The sequence below is a fragment of the Oncorhynchus masou genome, chromosome 1 (genome assembly GCF_036934945.1).
Source record: "Oncorhynchus masou masou isolate Uvic2021 chromosome 1, UVic_Omas_1.1, whole genome shotgun sequence".
Lineage (NCBI taxonomy): Eukaryota > Metazoa > Chordata > Actinopteri > Salmoniformes > Salmonidae > Oncorhynchus > Oncorhynchus masou.
The window spans coordinates 12,279,482-12,295,875 of record NC_088212.1 but is presented as its reverse complement, the minus strand read 5'-3'; the positions used below and the strand labels follow the sequence as shown (position 1 = coordinate 12,295,875).

Genomic DNA, 16,394 nt, shown 5'->3' with positions numbered 1-16,394 from the left:
TAGCTTACAGGCAGAGCTAGTGCTGTCCTCTCTCCTTCCAGGCCCCCCAACACCACCAGGGACTGGCCTGCCCTGTTTCCCTTCCACCGGACACTGTTTTTGGCATCAGTCCTGTCCACCCTGCTCCCAAAGGCTCTGGAGCAAAGACTTCTCAAAGTCCTGGGAAGTTATGAAGCCATGCAGCCGGAAGGGCATGTTCCTCCTACATAGGTGGAGCAATGAAGGGAGGAAGAATTGGGTTTGAAAGTAATAACTGAAGTGACAACTGGGGAGCAAGGCATTCGAATGACTCGACAAACTGAATAGATGTGAATCCTCTCGCTTCTTCAGACTGTATTTAAGGATTAGAGAGAGAGAGAGAGAGATTTATGTCCTCCAGAGACGTTTAAGAGCTCGAGGTACAGGCTATTTGAAAGTTTTTCAGGGGCTTAAATCAATTGAGATTGCTTTCTTTATCCAAGCCAATTTTCATTGGCTTTCTTAAGAGGGGACGTTTTATAGGGAATCAAAAAAGTACTTGATGTGCAACACTTTGTCCCTCTTTCTTTTCTTCCCCTCTGTCTAGTCTTCTAGTAGTCACTGTTGTCGCTACTTTAGTGCTTTTTGAGCTCGTTTCGGTTGGATTATTTTAAAAAATAAAGATTTCGGTTTAGATATTATTATTTTAAAGATTAAATGCACTATGAATTAAGTTGGTTGAGTGCTGTAACTGCTTATCACTTATTAACAATAATATATTCACGACTTATTCCAGTTGTTGTGTCTATTACATTTATTTTATTTGATGACTTTATTATTTCATTCCAAGTCATCATCTCATCACTACAGAGCTGCTGCCTACGCTGTCTGACAAAATCACTATCTTAGTAGTTCTTCAAAGTAAATAAGGCCTACTTTTATGACTGCTGAATAACAACTATCAATTACTTAGATCATGTATTTTCAGATAGAGATACCTCACGAAGCAACTGCTCTCTATCCCTCTCAATCGCACATTCTGCTGTCTCTCACATTCTCCGCGCCCCACACAGACCGGACAAGTGGACACGCAATGAATTATGGTTATTGTAGTTAATTGCCACGTTTTATGCGCTAAACTGTGTAGAATATAGGCCTGTTGGAAACTACAGCTCACTACTACATCAGATCTGATTTCTTTCTAGAGAAACCAAACTAAATGGAATTCAAATAATTGAACCAATATCGGTCAATTAGTTGTTTAAAAAACAGAAAATAACAGAAATGTTGCTTAATCGCTCAGCTTTACGCTATTTAAAAGGATGAAGGGGATCGCTGGAAGGCCCGGAATGTATAGTGTGCCTGTAAACTGTTGGAGACTTTAAAATGGGGAAAAACACTTAAGAGATAATTTCCTATAAGAGAGATATGATGTTAAATTAAAGATTGCTCTCACAGGCATTAATCTGCTTTTAGCAATGACAGACTTATTATAGAGGCTCCATGAACATGGAGCAGACGGCTATCCCCGTGCCATGTGCCCACTGTGCCAGTCAGGTCCCAGCAGGGGTCTCTGTGCTGAGAGCAAGCCGCCAGGCCCTGGCAGTGCCACCCTCTCTGTTCTCCACTGTTCTGTAGACACCTGTCTAAAGATGCATGGCGACCATTTCAAGTCCCAGCCTCAAACTGCTCAAAGCTGGCCATTCTGAACTTTTTCTGTCACCGACGAACCCTTGACCCCTCCCTTTAAAATCCCTGTGATGTTGTGTCCAGACAAAACTGTGTTTAAGGATGCCTCTCCCCCCAGCCAAACACCCCCTGTTGGGATTCCTCTGGTGATTCCTACATCTCTCACGTCTCTCTTCGGCCCTGAACTCCGTTCGCAACGCTTTTAGAATTCCGAGAGGCACCTTCAGAGCTTTCCACTCTTTCCTAATCTCTGATCCCAGCTGGAGAGATGGGAGCGCACCAGGGGTGTAAGAAGAGTCTTCCACTGCAACGCACTTCCCACAACAAAACTACCCCGTTTAGTTTCTCTGTTTTGATTGTGTTGTTTTTATCTGTTGTCGGTTTATTCTCGGTGCAATCATAGTGTGTCTATGAACGAGGAGCCAGGCTTGAGGACATGAGCTTCAGAGGGAGCTGTGAGTGAGAGTTAGGAACGGAAAATAATGTACTATTGACAGCTATATGGGCCAGGATTTGAGATTGAAACTGTGGAAGAGTAGGACGGAGATGTCTGTGTGAATTGTGAAGGTACAATGTTTTTGATAAAACCAGACTGGGAGAATATACAAACCCTACCCTATCCCGGACGACGCTGGGCCAATTGTGTGCCGCCCTAGGGGACTCTCGATCACGGCGGGTTGTGATACAGCCTGAGATCGAAACCGGGTCTGTAGTGACGCCTCTAGCACTGCGATGCAGTGCCTTAGACTGGTGCGCCACTCTGGAGGCTTGGGAAGTGTTTTTTTAAGGAACAGTTTGACGGTCGCAAAGGTTTGAATGGGTTGAATATAATAAAATGAATCAATATCACAGTAATTTCAATATAGTTTAAAGTTTTAATGTCACGTGCAAAAGTACAGTGAAATGCCTTTCTTGCCAGCTCTAAACCCAACAATGCAATAGTCAATAACAATCTAATACTAGAAAAAAAAACACAAGAAATTAGAATAGGAAAAAATGAAGTAAGTTAGCATACTATATAAACTCGAAAAAGAAACATCCCTTTTTCAGGACCCTGTCTTTCAAAGATAATTCCTAAAAATCCAAATAACTTCACAGATCTTCATTGTAAAGGGTTTAAAGACTGTTTCCCATGCTTGTTGAATGAACCATAAACAATTATTGAACATGCACCTGTGGAACGCTCGTTAAGACACTAACAGCTTACAGACGGTAGGCAATTAAGGTCAGAGTTATGAAACTTAGGACACTGAAGAGGATTTCTACTGACTCTGAAAAACACCAAAAGAAAGATGCCCAGGGTCCCTGCTCATCTGCGTGAACGTGCCTTAGGCATGCTGCGAGGAGGCATGAGGACTGCAGATGTGGCCAGGGCAATAAAGTGCAATGTCCGTACTGTGAGACGCCTAAGACAGTGCTACAGGGAGACAGAACGGACAGCTGATCGTCCTTGCAGTGGCAGACCACGTGTAACAACACCTGCACAGGATCAGTACATCCGAACATCACACCTGTGGGACTGGTACAGGATGGCAACAACAACTGCCCAAGTTACACCAGGAACGCACAATCCCTCCATCAGTGCTCAGACTGTCCACAATAGGCTGAGAGAGGCTGGACTGAGGGCTTGTAGGCCTGTTTTAAGGCAGGTCCTCACCAGACATCACCGGCAACAAAGTCGCCTATGGGCACAAACCCATCGTCGCTGAACCAGACAGGACGGGCAAAAAGTGCTCTTCACTGATGAGTCGCGGTTTTGTCTCACCAGGGGTGATGGTCGGATTCACTTTTATCGTCGAAGGAATGAGCGTTACACACCGAGGCCTGTACTCTGGAGCGGGATCGATATGGAGGTTCTTTCATGGACTGGGGCAGTGTGTCACAACATCATCGGACTGAGCTTGTTGTCATTGCAGGCAATCTCAACGCTGTGCAATACAGGGAAGACAGACATCTTTCTCCCTCATGTGGTACCCTTCCTGCAGGCTCATCCTGACATGACCCTCCAGCATGACAATGCCACCAGCCATACTGCTCATTCTGTGTGTGATTTCCTGCAAGACAGGAATGTCAGTGTTCTGCCATGGCCAGCGAATGGCCCAGATCTCAATCACATTGAGCACGTCTGGGACTTGTTGGATCGGAGGGTGAGGGCTAGGGCCATCCCCCCCCCCCAAAAAATGTCCGGGAACTTGCAGGTGCCTTGGTGGACGAGTGAGGTAACATCTCATGCAAGAACTGGCATATCTCGTGCAGTCCATGAGGAAGAGATGCACTGCAGTACTTAATGCAGCTGGTGGCAACACCAGATACTGACTGTTACTTTTGATTTTGACCCCCCCTCCTTTGTTCAGGGACACATTATTTCATTTCTGTTAGTCACATGTCTGTGGAACTTGTTCAGTTTATGTCAGTTGTTGAATCTTGTTATGTTCATACAATTATTTACACATGTTAAGTTTGCTGAAAATAAACGCAGTTGACAGTGAGAGGACGTTTCTTTTTTTTTGCTGATTTTACAATGTCAGTTCAATACCATACCCCACTGTTCCCAGGCTGTCTTTGAAAATAAGAATTTGTTCTTAACTGACTTGCCTAGTTAAATAAATAAAATAAAATATATATTGTGGCAAAGAAGGGGGTCGAGTGATAAATGGCAGATATGTGAGAGCAGAACTAATAAACGGGCTCTGCCCGTTCACTAAAATGGCCACCCCTGACAGAACTACAGATCACAAAATGGCCGACTGCTAAAACTATAATTCCCAGAAGCAAGGGGGACCCTCAGAAGTTGGGGCTGACCCACAGATTAAGGGTCAAGACAAACCAGGAAGAGAGAGAGTGCTGGAAGGATCTGTGAACCATAGAGAAAGAGGCGATATATATCGGCTGGATTTACCGTGTATGAGCTGGACTGTTTTGGACTTACCTGTTGGCGTTTGGACCTGAACCTACCGAGAACCCTATTTGTGTACCGAACCCTGCTATCCTTGACTTAGCCTGCAGCCTGGGTGGACCCGGACGGAGAAACAAACACACAGGTACCGTCCTGTTCGAAAGAACTCTCATTCTGAGGTGATTTTGGTGACAGTTTCCCACTTAATTTGTGACAAACGCTCCTAACCTTGAAGAGGTTTGCCACAATATATACAAGGTCAGTTCCAATACCATACTATATACAGAGTCAGTTCAATACCGTACTATATACAGGGTCAGTTCCAATAGCGTATTTACAATGTGCCGGGATACTGGAGTGATGGAGGTAGATATGTATAAGGGTAAGGTGACTAGGCAACAGGATATAAGAAACAGAGTAGGGATGAATACTGGAGTGATGGAGGTAGATATGTATAACTCAGAATGGGTAAGGTGACTCAGGAAGAGGATATAAGAAACTCAGAGTAGGATACAAGGTTAACTGAATGTGGATAAGAAGGTCAATGAGGGTACAAGGTTAACTCAAGAAGAGGATACAAGGTTAACTCAGAATGAGGATACAAGGTAAACTCAGGAAGAGGATACAAGGTAAACTCAGGAAGAGGATACAAGGTCAACTCAGGAAGAGGATACAAGGTTAACTCAGGAAGAGGATACAAGGTCAACTCAGAAAGTCAGTGTTGCTCTTTTGTTAGCTGTTTATCTGTCCTATTGCTTGGGGATAGAAGCTGTTCAAGAGCCTGTTGGTGCTAGATTTGATGCAACGGTACCACGTGCCATGCAGAAGTAGAGAGTATAGTCTTTGGCTTGGGTGGTTGGAGTCTTTAACGATTTTCCGGGCCTTCCTATCACACTGCCTGATATAATGTCCTGGATGGCAGGGAGCTCTCCCCGAGTGATGTACTGGGCTGTAGCACCACCCTCTGCCATGAGCTGTCATCAATGAACAGCATTCTCGCATAGGTGTTCCTCTTATTTAAATCTCTTATTGAGATTGTGTTATCTATGGATCTGTTGGGGCGGTATGCAAATTGGAATGGGTCTGGGATGATGGAGTTAATGTGTGCCATAACCAGATTATCAAAGCACTTCATGATTACAGATGTGAGATCACCCAATCCTCTGGGTCAGTGATGGCCCTCATAACCACCTTGATGTTTTTGTTTTCAATGCGTGCATTAAATGCATTGAGTTTGTCTGGTAGAGAGGCATCGTTGGGCAGATCAAGGTTAGTTCTTCTGTTGTAATCTTTAATGGACTGTAGCCCCTACCACATGCTGTGGGCGTCAGACCCTGTGTAGTATGACTCCAACTTATTCCTATATTGTCCCTTTTCTCGTTTGATGACTGGAGGTCATAGTGGGACTTCTTGTACGTATTCCTGTCCTAGTCTTTTTTATACCTGAAGTTTGGTTGAGAGACGCAAAGTGTTGATATTTTTAGTATTGCAATTCAAGAGTGAAATCTCCATAAATGTTTGCCCTAAATATTCACGACATAAGCCTCTTCAGCAGACATTGTCACTGGTCTCCACTGGTACTTATTTAAGCTAAGATTGTTCTTCTCCTGTCCGTATCCTTAACCAGCTAATTTAGGTCTCCGTCTCGTCCCCAGTTCTGGATCAACCTCTGCCTCTCCCGACTAATGGTACAGCATGGCAGAAAGTCTTCTTCTTCCTCTCCATACACACTCTCCCTCTACTCCCTCCTCTTTCTGCTGTCCCTCCATCTGTATCCCGGCCCATCTTTTTGTTACTGGCTCTGTCCTCCTTCTCCCAGGCCACATATCAGTGCATGCTAAGGTGATTGAATGAGTTCTCGCCTGTGTCCAGAGCACAGCTCTTAACCATAACTCTTCTCGGGCTCCTGACACTGAGTCTAGCAAGGGGGGATGGGATGAGGAGCAGACGCACCATTAAGCCTGATGTAATGCCAGGGGAGTGTGGGGCGGGCCCTGGAGGTGTGGTCTGGGCGGAGGCAGGGTTATTAGGGCCCTGAACAGAAGAGGGTTTTTACAGTGGTTTTACGGTGACCATCAATTTTTACTGGCAGAGGTCCCTCCATCTGCCTGCTGTACAGCTGCAGCAGCTCCCCCCACCGCCCAGACGCAGCCAGGGTCTTGTAAACACAGGAGGGCGGTAAGTGAGGCAGGTGCAACCCAGGGGGAGACGTAAAGGCATGCAGGCTTTGGCACTGATCCATACTGGATCAGAGGAAGGTTATGTGAAGGAAGACAGATGTTTCTTCCTGACCTTGTGAACTGACCAGGAGACCATCGTGTACAGGACTAACTCCTGGTCCTACGTCAACAGGACTAACTCCTGGTCCTACGTCAACAGGACTAACTCCTGGTCCTACGTCAACAGGACTAACTCCTGGTCCTACGTCAACAGGACTAACTCCTGGTCCTACGTCAACAGGACTAACTCCTGGTCCTACGTCAACAGGACTAACTCCTGGTCCTACGTCAACAGGACTAACTCCTGGTCCTACGTCAACAGGACTAACTCCTGGTCCTACGTCAACAGGACTAACTCCTGGTCCTACGTCAACAGGACTAACTCCTGGTCCTACGTCAACAGGACTAACTCCTGGTCCTATGTCACAAGACTAACTCCTGGTCCTGTTGTGTCCTGTCCTGTCCTGGTTGTCCTGGTCCTGCATTGTCAACTGGAGTATGATCCTGGTCCGTACGTCTGTAGGGCTAACTCCTGGTCACTGTAGACCAGGACTAACTCCTGGTCCTGTCAGACCAGCTAGGCTCCTGGTCCTGTCAGACCAGGACTAGGCCCTGGTCCTGTCAGACAGGACTAGGCTCCTGGTCACTGTAGACCAGCTAGGCCCTGGCATCTCCCAGTTAAGGTACTGCTAGACCTTTACCCACCCAACCTTCTTCTCAGTCTGACCCTCGACCCCCAATCATTCCACCCCCGTAAGCCTTGTTTTCCTGTCAGCCTTCTTCCTCCCACCTCATCGTCCTGTGTCGGCTGAGCGGAGGTCACTGCCTCATGCCCTGGCTGACCTCTGGCTGGTCCTCTGTCCAGGTGCAGGAACCTAGCCACATACCTCTCCTGGTCCTCACTGGTTTCATTAGGATTTCAGTATGGACTAACTCCTGGTTCATATTGTGGTCCTACGTCATGGGTATACCCAGGTTCTGCCCTTGTTTCTATTCATTTCAGGACTAACTCCTGGTCCACCAACTAACAGAGCTGTTGCTTTGACACAGGACTAACTCCTGGTCCTATGTCACAAGTGTGTGTGTAACTCCTGGTCCTGTGTGTGTGTGTGATTGTGCCTGTCCACCAGGTGGACTGGAGGAGTGAACAGACAGTGGGCTGTACCTACAGGGCGGTATAGCAGGGAGGGCGGTATGTTTAGTGTACAAAGGTGGAGCTGCATTGTGTGTTTCTGTGTCTGTCGGGGTGTGTATGTTTCCTGTGTCTTGTCGGGGTGTGGTGTTTCTGTGTCCAGCGGGGTGGTGTGTGTTTCTGTGTCTGTAGACCAGCTGGCCCTGTTTCTGTGTCTGTCGGGGCTGTGTGTTTCTGTGTCTGTCAGCTAGGCCCTGGCACTGTGTCCAGCTAGGCCCTGTGTTTCTGTGTCCAGCTAGGCCCTGTGTCTCCCAGTTAAGGTACTGCTGTGTTTACCCACCCTGTGTCTGGGGGGCTTGTGTTTCTGTGTCTGACCCCCAATCATTCCACCCCCGTAAGCCTTGTTTTCCTGTCAGCCTTCTTCCTCCCACCTCATCGTCCTGTGTCGGCTGAGCGGAGGTCACTGCCTCATGCCCTGGCTGACCTCTGGCTGATCTGTCGAGTGTTTGTTTCTCTGTGATCCTGGTCTGCAGTGTGGTGTTTCTGTGTCTGTCGGAACCTGTGTGTGTTTCTGTGTCTCCTCTCTGCTAGTTTCTGTGTTTCATTGTGTTTCTGTTTCATCACTGGTTTCATTTTCTGTTTCTGTCTGTGTGTATGTTTCTGTGTCTGTCGGGGGCTTTCCCTTTGGTTCATATTGTGGTCCTGTTGCATGATGGGTATACCCAGGTTCTGCCCTTGTTTCTATTCATTTCAGTTCTATGACTGTGGTTTGTTTCTGTGTCTGTCGGGGGCTGTCCCCTTTCTGTGTCTGTCGGGGAGCTGTTGTGTTTGACTGTCAGGGGTGTGTGTGTTTCTGTGTGTGTGTGTTTCTGTGTCTGTCGGGGTGTGTGTGTTTCTGTGTCTGTGTGTGTGTTTCTGTGTCTGTCGGGTGTGTGTGTGTGTCTGTCGTGTGTGTGTGTGTGTGTGATTGTGCCTGCGGGGGTGTGTGTTGGCACCTGTGTCTGACTGGAGGTGTGTGTGTGTGAACAGTCTGTCAGTGGGCTGTGTGTTTCTGTGTCTGGGGGGCGGTATTCTGTGGTCGAGGGTTTCGGTATGTCAGGGATGAAAGTTTTCTGTCGGGGTGTGTGTTTCTGTGTTTCTGTGTACTGTGTCTGGGGGGTGGTGTGTTTCTGTGTCTGTCAAAGGTGTGTGTTTTCTGTGTCTGTCGGGGTGTGTGTGTTTCTGTGTTTCTGTCGGTCGGGGTGTGTGTGTTTCTGTGTCTGTCGGGGGTGTGTGTGTTTCTGTGTCTGTCGGTGTCTGTCGGGGTGTGTGTGTTTCTGTGTCTGTCGGAGGGGTGTGTGTGTTTCTGTGTCTGTCGGGGGTGTGTGTGTTTCTGTGTCTGTCGGGGGTGTGTGTGTGTCTGTCTGGGGGGTGTGTGTGTCGGAGGGTGTGTGTGTGTTTCTGTGTCTGTCGGGGGTGTGTGTGTTTCTGTGTCTGTCGGGGGGTGTGTTTTGTGTGTGTGTCTGTCGGGGGTGTGTTTCTGTGTCTGTTGGGGGTGTGTGTTTCTGTGTCTGTCGGGGGGGTGTGTTTCTGTGTCTGTCGGGGGGTGTGTGTGTTTCTGTGTCTGTCGGGGGTGTGTGTTTCTGTGTCTGTCGGGGTGTGTGTGTTTCTGTGTCTGTCGGGGGTGTGTGTTTCTGTGTGTTTCTGTGTCTGTCGGAGGGGTGTGTGTGTTTCTGTGTCTGTCGGGGGGTGTGTGTGTTTCTGTTTCTGTGTCTGTCGGGGGCTGTGTGTTTCTGTGTCTGTCGGGGGTGTGTTTCTGTGTCTGTCGGGGGGGTGTGTGTGTTTCTGTGTCTGTTTCTGTGTCTGGGGGGTGTTTTTTGTGTGTCTGTCGGGGGGTGTGTGTGTTTCTGTGTGTGTGTGTTTCTGTGTCTGTCGGGGGTGTGTGTGTTTCTGTGTCTGTCTGTGTCTGTCGGGGGGTGTGTGTGTGTCTGTCGGGGGGGGGGGTGTTTCTGTGTCTGTCTATCATCCCTTTGATCCTTTTTGGGTTTCCCACCGAGGTTCGTCTTGTTGCCTGGTTCAGACATGCAACCATACACAGACGAGTATAGTGATACAAACAACCTGTGAAATACCGCTGGACTGTGGAGTCTAACCACTTCTGAAGGTTGGGGTTGGTAAATGATTTCATCGTCTGAGAACATTGCTTGTCATATTCTCTAGGTTGTATTATGTGTATACCAACTCACATCACAAAGTCGCTAGTTTCAAAGCCAGGAGGAAAGTGCATGTTCCTTTTTTCTTTGGGGATCTGTGCTGTTTGAGTTTGTCTGGCTGCTGTGCGTGATGCCCGTGATCATTTGTGCGTGCTTGTGTTGTGTTTAGTGGAGAGTGTGTCTGCCGATAATTTAAGAGTTGCTCTCTGCTGAATCATTATACAGGATTAAATTGAGATAAGTGCGCTGGCTCCTGGCCAGGCGAGCGTGGGCCAATCTGAACAACTACCATGTTCACAATAATGAGAAGTCGTCCCAGAGGAGAAGGGCTACACGCCTCCTAGCACCTCTCTGCTCTGCTGCTAGCCACTTCCTGTAGTGCCCTTCCAGCCCCCCTCCCCCTCCTTTATTTGTCACATGCGCCGAATACAACAGACTTTACAGTGAAATGCTTATTTACAAACCCTTAACCAACTATGCAGTTTGAAGAAAATAGAGATAGGAAAATATTTACTAAATAAACATTTTTTTTAAAGTAACACAATAAAATAACAATAATGGTGCTATATACAGGGGGTACCGAGTCAATGTGCAGGGGGGGACAGGTTAGTTGAGGTAATTTGTACATGTAAGTAGGAGTGGAGTGACTTGGGGGTAGAAGCTTTTAAGGAGCCTTTTGGACTGAGACTTGGCTCTCCGGTACCGCTTGCCGTGCGGTAGCAAAGAGAACAGTCTATGACTTGGGTGACTGGAGTCTTTGACAATTTTTTGGGCCTTCCTCTGACACCGCCTAGTATATAGGTCCTGGATGGCAGGAAGCTTGGCCCCAGTGATGTATTGGGCTGTACGTACTACCCTCTGTAGTGCATTACGGTCGAATGCTGAGAAGTTGTTATACCAGGCGGTGATGCAGCCAGTCAAGATTCTCTCGATGGTGCAGCTGTAGAACTTTTGGAGGATCTGGGGACCAAAGCTTTAATCTTTTGATATTGACAAATCTTTTCCGTCCCCTGAGGGGGAAAAGGTGTTGTCGTGCTTCTTCACGACTTTCTTGGTGTGTTTGTACCATGACAGTTTGTTGGTGAAATGGACACCCAGGAACTTGAAACTCTCAATGCGCTCCACTACAGCCCCGCCGATGTGAATGGGGGCGTGTTTTGCCCTCCTTTTCCTGTTGTCCACGATTATCTCGTTTATCTTGCTCACGTTGAGGGAGAGGTTGTTAAAAAAAAGCCAAACTACGGTTTGCAACTGCACATGGGGACAAAGATCATACTTTTTGGAGAATTGTCCGATGGTCGGATGAAACAAAAATAGGACTGTTTGGCCAAAATGACCATGGATATGTTTCGAAGGAAAAGGGGGAGGCTTGCAAGCCGAAGAACACCATCCCAACCGTGCAGCACGGGGGTGGCAGCATCATGTTGTGGGGGTGCTTTGCTGCAGGAGGGACTGGTGCACTTCACAAAATAGATGGCATCATGAGGATGGAAATTATGTGGATATATTGAAGCAAATTCTCAAGACATCAGTCAGGAAGTTAAAGTTTGGTTACAAATGGGTCTTCCAAAGTTGTGGAAAAATGGCTTAAGGACAACCAAATCAAGGTATTGGAGTGGCAATCACAAAGCCCTGACCGCAGTCCTATAGAACATTTGTTGGCAGAACTGCAAAAAGCGTGTGCGAGCGAGGCTTCCAAACCTAACAGTTCCACCAGCTCTGTCAGGAGGAATGGGCCAAATTTCACCCAACTTATTGTGGGACGCTTGTGGAAGGCTACCCGAAACATTTGACCCAAGTTAAATAATTTAAAGGCAATGCTACCAAATACTAATTGAGTGTATGTAAACTTCTGACCCACTGGGAATGTAATGAAAGAAATAAAATAAAATCATTATCTCAGCTATTATTCTGACATTTCACATTCTTAAAATAAAGTGGTGATCCTAACTGACCTAAGACAGGGACTTTTTACTAGGATTAAATGTCAGGAATTGTGAATAACTGAGTTTAAATGTATTTGGCTAAGGTGTATGTAAACTTCCGACTTCAACTGTATATGACATGGAGCCATAGGTTGGAATCATAGCATTCCTCAACTTGTCCACTTTGCCTGTAAAATATTAATTAAAGTAGTTTGCAATGTCCAGTGGTTTTGTAATAAATATTCCCTCTGATTTAACAAAAGAGGCGTACATATTCAAATTCCTACCCATAGCTTTCAACGTTCTCTCCACAGTTTTCCCATCACCCTTCACTTCATCAATGTTGTGCTGATAGAATCCCTTCTTCTTTCCTTTGTTTAGCTTGGTCACACGATTTCTTCATTCACAATAACTTTTCTTATCAAACAGAGTGCCAGATTTATCTGCTGAGTTTTTTTTTGGCATCATAACATTGAATCATGAAATTTCTCAGCTCATCATCAATCCATGGGGCACCGTTTGACCTGACAGTGCATTTTCTCAAAGGGGCGTGCTTATCAGCTATACTCATAAATCATGTCTTAAAGGGGCGTGCTTATCAGCTATACTCAAATCATTTCTTAAAGGGGCGTGCTATCCGTTGCCCCCGCACATTGACTTTGTACCGGTACTCCCTGTATATAGTCTCGTTACTGTTATTTTATTGTTGCTCTTTAACCATTGGTAATTTTTTTTTTTTTACAAAAGTAGATTTTTGTAAATACCTCTTGAAACTACTCCTCCCGAATCCGGGAGAATTGTCATCAACTACACTAATTAGCATAACGCAACGGACAAAAAAATCTTAATAGAAAATATTCATATTCATGAAATCACAGGTGAAATATAGTGAAACACAGCATAGCCTTTTGTTAATCACCGTGTCATCTCAGATTTTGAAATGATGCTTTACAGCCAAAGCAAGACAAGCATTTGTGTAAGTTTATCGATAGCCTGGCATAGCATTATGCCTAGCTAGCAGCAGGCAGCTTGGTCACGAAAATCAGAAAAGCAATCAAATTAAATCGTTTACCTTTGAGCTTCGGATGTTTTCACTCACGAGACTCCCAGTTAGACAGCAAATGTTCCTTTTGTTCCATAAAGATTGTTTTTATAGCCACGTTTGTCCACTTTTTGTTGAGAAATCCATCGGAAATTGCGGTCACGACAACGCCAAAAAAAAAATCCAAATTAGATCCATAATATCGACAGAAACATGGCAAACGTTTATTATAATCAATCCTCAAGGTGTTTTTCAAATATCTATTCAATAATATATCAACCGGGACAATTGGCTTTTCAGTCGGAGCGAGAGGAACAATGCCCGCCTTTGTTTATTACGCACAAAACACTCTGAGAGCAACCACCTGACCACTGACGCAATGTTGTCGTTCACAAACATTTTTCAAAATAAAAGTCTGAAGCTATGTGTAGTGGCTGTAGACACATTAGGGAAGCCATAGAAAAAGGAATCTGGTTTATATCACTTTCAATGGGCAATGTGGATGCATTGGAACACAGGGGTTTCAAAATAAGAGTCACTTCCTGATTGGATTTTTCTCAGGCTTTCACCTGCAATATAAGTTCTGTTATACTCAGACAATATTTTAACAGTTTTGGAAACTTTAGTGTTTTCTATCCTAAACGGTCAATTAAATGCATATTCTAACATCTAGTCCTGAGAAATAGCCCGTTTACTTTGGGAACGTTATTTTTCCAAAAACGAAAATAGTGCCCCCTGGCCTTAAGAGGTTTTTAACACTTAATTGTATTAAATAAATGTTTGGTTAAGGGCTTGTAAGTAAGCATTTCACTGTAAGGTCTGCACCTGTTCTATTCGGCGCATGTGACAAACAAGATTTGATTTTGATTTGATTTAATTGGAGGCCTATGTAACCCAATTACCAACAGATTGGAGGCCTGTGTAGCCCAATTACCAACAGATTGGAGGCCTGTGTAGCCCAATTACCAACAGATTGGAGGCCTGTGACCCAATTACCAACAGATTGGAGGCCTGTGTGACCCAATTACCAACAGATTGGAGGCCTGTGTGACCCAATTACCAACAGATTGGAGGCCTGTGTGACCCTGTTACCAACAGATTGGAGGCCTGTGTGACCCTGTTACCAACAGATTGGAGGCCTGTGTGACCCTGTTACCAACAGATTGGAGGCCTGTGTGACCCAGTTACCAACAGATTGGAGGCCTGTGTGACCCAGTTACCAACAGATTGGAGGCCTGTGTGACCCAGTTACCAACAGATTGGAGGCCTGTGGACCCAGTTACCAACAGATTGGAGGCCTGTGGACCCAGTTACCAACAGATTGGAGGCCTGTGTGACCCAGTTACCAACAGATTGGAGGCCTGTGTAACCAACAAGTGTCATTGTTGCAGCTTTCTATTAGTCATGCCTTTGCACCAGTGAGCAGGGTGAACTTGGTGTCCGTGATAAGTTTGTCAAGGTAACGAACGATGGTCTAAAGTGCTGACAGAAGGCGTGGTGCCTGGTGGGCCAGTGCCCGGTGGGCCGGTGGGTGACTGTCAGCAGAAGGTGAGGCGTGCTCCAGCAGTCCCCCTTCTCCCCCGCGGGCAGGGGGAACAGAACGGGGAGGCAGCACCTCGCTGGGGACAGATGGCCCGACAGACAGGAACAGCTAGGCACAATGAACAAGTTAATAAATAATAATCTCAACAATGACACTGACTACAGGAGGAGGAAGAGGATGGGACAGGAGAGGACAGGCAGCCCAGTTACTGTACACACAGGCAGAGAGATACTGGAGCAGGATGAAGAGGATGAGGAATAGGACAGGGAGGCTTGATACTGTTCACACAGGCAGGGATATACTGGAGGAGGAAGAGGAGGACAGGACATGCAGGCAGCCTAGATACTGTAGACACAGGCAAGGAGATACTGGAGGAGAGGGGGAGGAGGATGGACTGGACAGGCAGCCTAAATGCACGCGGGCAGGCCAGGGAGATGCTGGAGGTGGGAGAAGAGACAGGCAGGCAACCTAAATGGAGGAGGAGGAGGATAAAATAGTTAATTTTCCAGGATACTCCCACTTTGAGCTAATAGTCCGTTTGCTTATATGCACTGTATCATTGTTATATTATGGTGCCATGACACTGACCGGCAAGCAGAGCACATGCTCCTCGATGGGCTGTTTGCTGTGAAATGGAAATGTCGAGTGATTCGAGTGAACTGGCCTATCGAGAGCATCCTGACCGGTTGCATCACCGCCTGGTATGGCAACTGCTCAGCATCCGACCGTAAGGCGCTACAGAGGGTAGTGTGTACGGCCCAGTACATCACTGGGGTCAAGCTTCCTGCCATCCAGGAACTACACACTAGGCGGTGTCAGATGAAGGCCCCAAAAATTGTCAAGGACTCCAGTCACCCAAGTCATAGACTGTTCTCTCTGCTACCGCACGGGAAGCGGTACCGGAGTGCCAAGTCTAGGACCAAAAGGCTCCTTAACAGCTTCTACCCCCAAGCCGTAAGACTGATGGCTTATTTGTTTTTACATTGCTGCTACTCACTGTTTATTATCTATGCATAGTCACTTTTCCCCTACCTACATGTACTAACCAGTACCCCCGCACATTGACTTGTTATTGTTACTGCTACTCACTGTTTATTATCTATGCATAGTCACTTTTCCCCTACCTACATGTACTAACCAGTACCCCCGCACATTGACTTGTTATTGTTACTGCTACTCACTGTTTATTATCTATGCATAGTCACTTTTCCCCTACCTACATGTACTAACCAGTACCCCCGCACATTGACTTGTTATTGTTACTGCTACTCACTGTTTATTATCTATGCATAGTCACTTTTCCCCTACCTACATGTACTAACCAGTACCCCCGCACATTGACTTGTTATTGTTACTGCTACTCACTGTTTATTATCTATGCATAGTCACTTTTCCCCTACCTACATGTACTAACCAGTACCCCCTCAAATTGACTTGTTACCGGTATCCCCTGTATATAGCCATGTTCTGGTTATTTTATTTTTACTTTAGTTGATTTGGTAAATATTTTCTTAAGTCTTTCTTGAACTGCATTGTTGGTTAAGGGCTTGTAAGTAAGCATTTCATGGTAAGGTCTGTATTGTATTTGGCTCATGTGACAAATAAAGTTTGATTTGGTTTCATTGCTGTTCTTATCAGTAGGATGTTCTTCCATCTGCCCCCACTGACTCACTGCAAATGGTGATTGGTGCAAATATTAATTGACTGTATGAGCGGGTTAATATAATTACTATCATACCACTGGATGTCAGTAGGGATGACGGGGCGCTAAATGATTCATAGTCTGTCTCTCTCTCAC

General features: G+C 46.1%; 1 protein-coding gene across 2 annotated transcripts in view; it reads left to right on the top strand.

Moving 5' to 3' along the window:
* The window catches only part of LOC135515759 (serine-rich coiled-coil domain-containing protein 1-like), a 114,162-nt gene that overhangs the window by 59,676 nt on the left and 38,092 nt on the right, over positions 1-16,394 (top strand). The window lies entirely within an intron of this gene.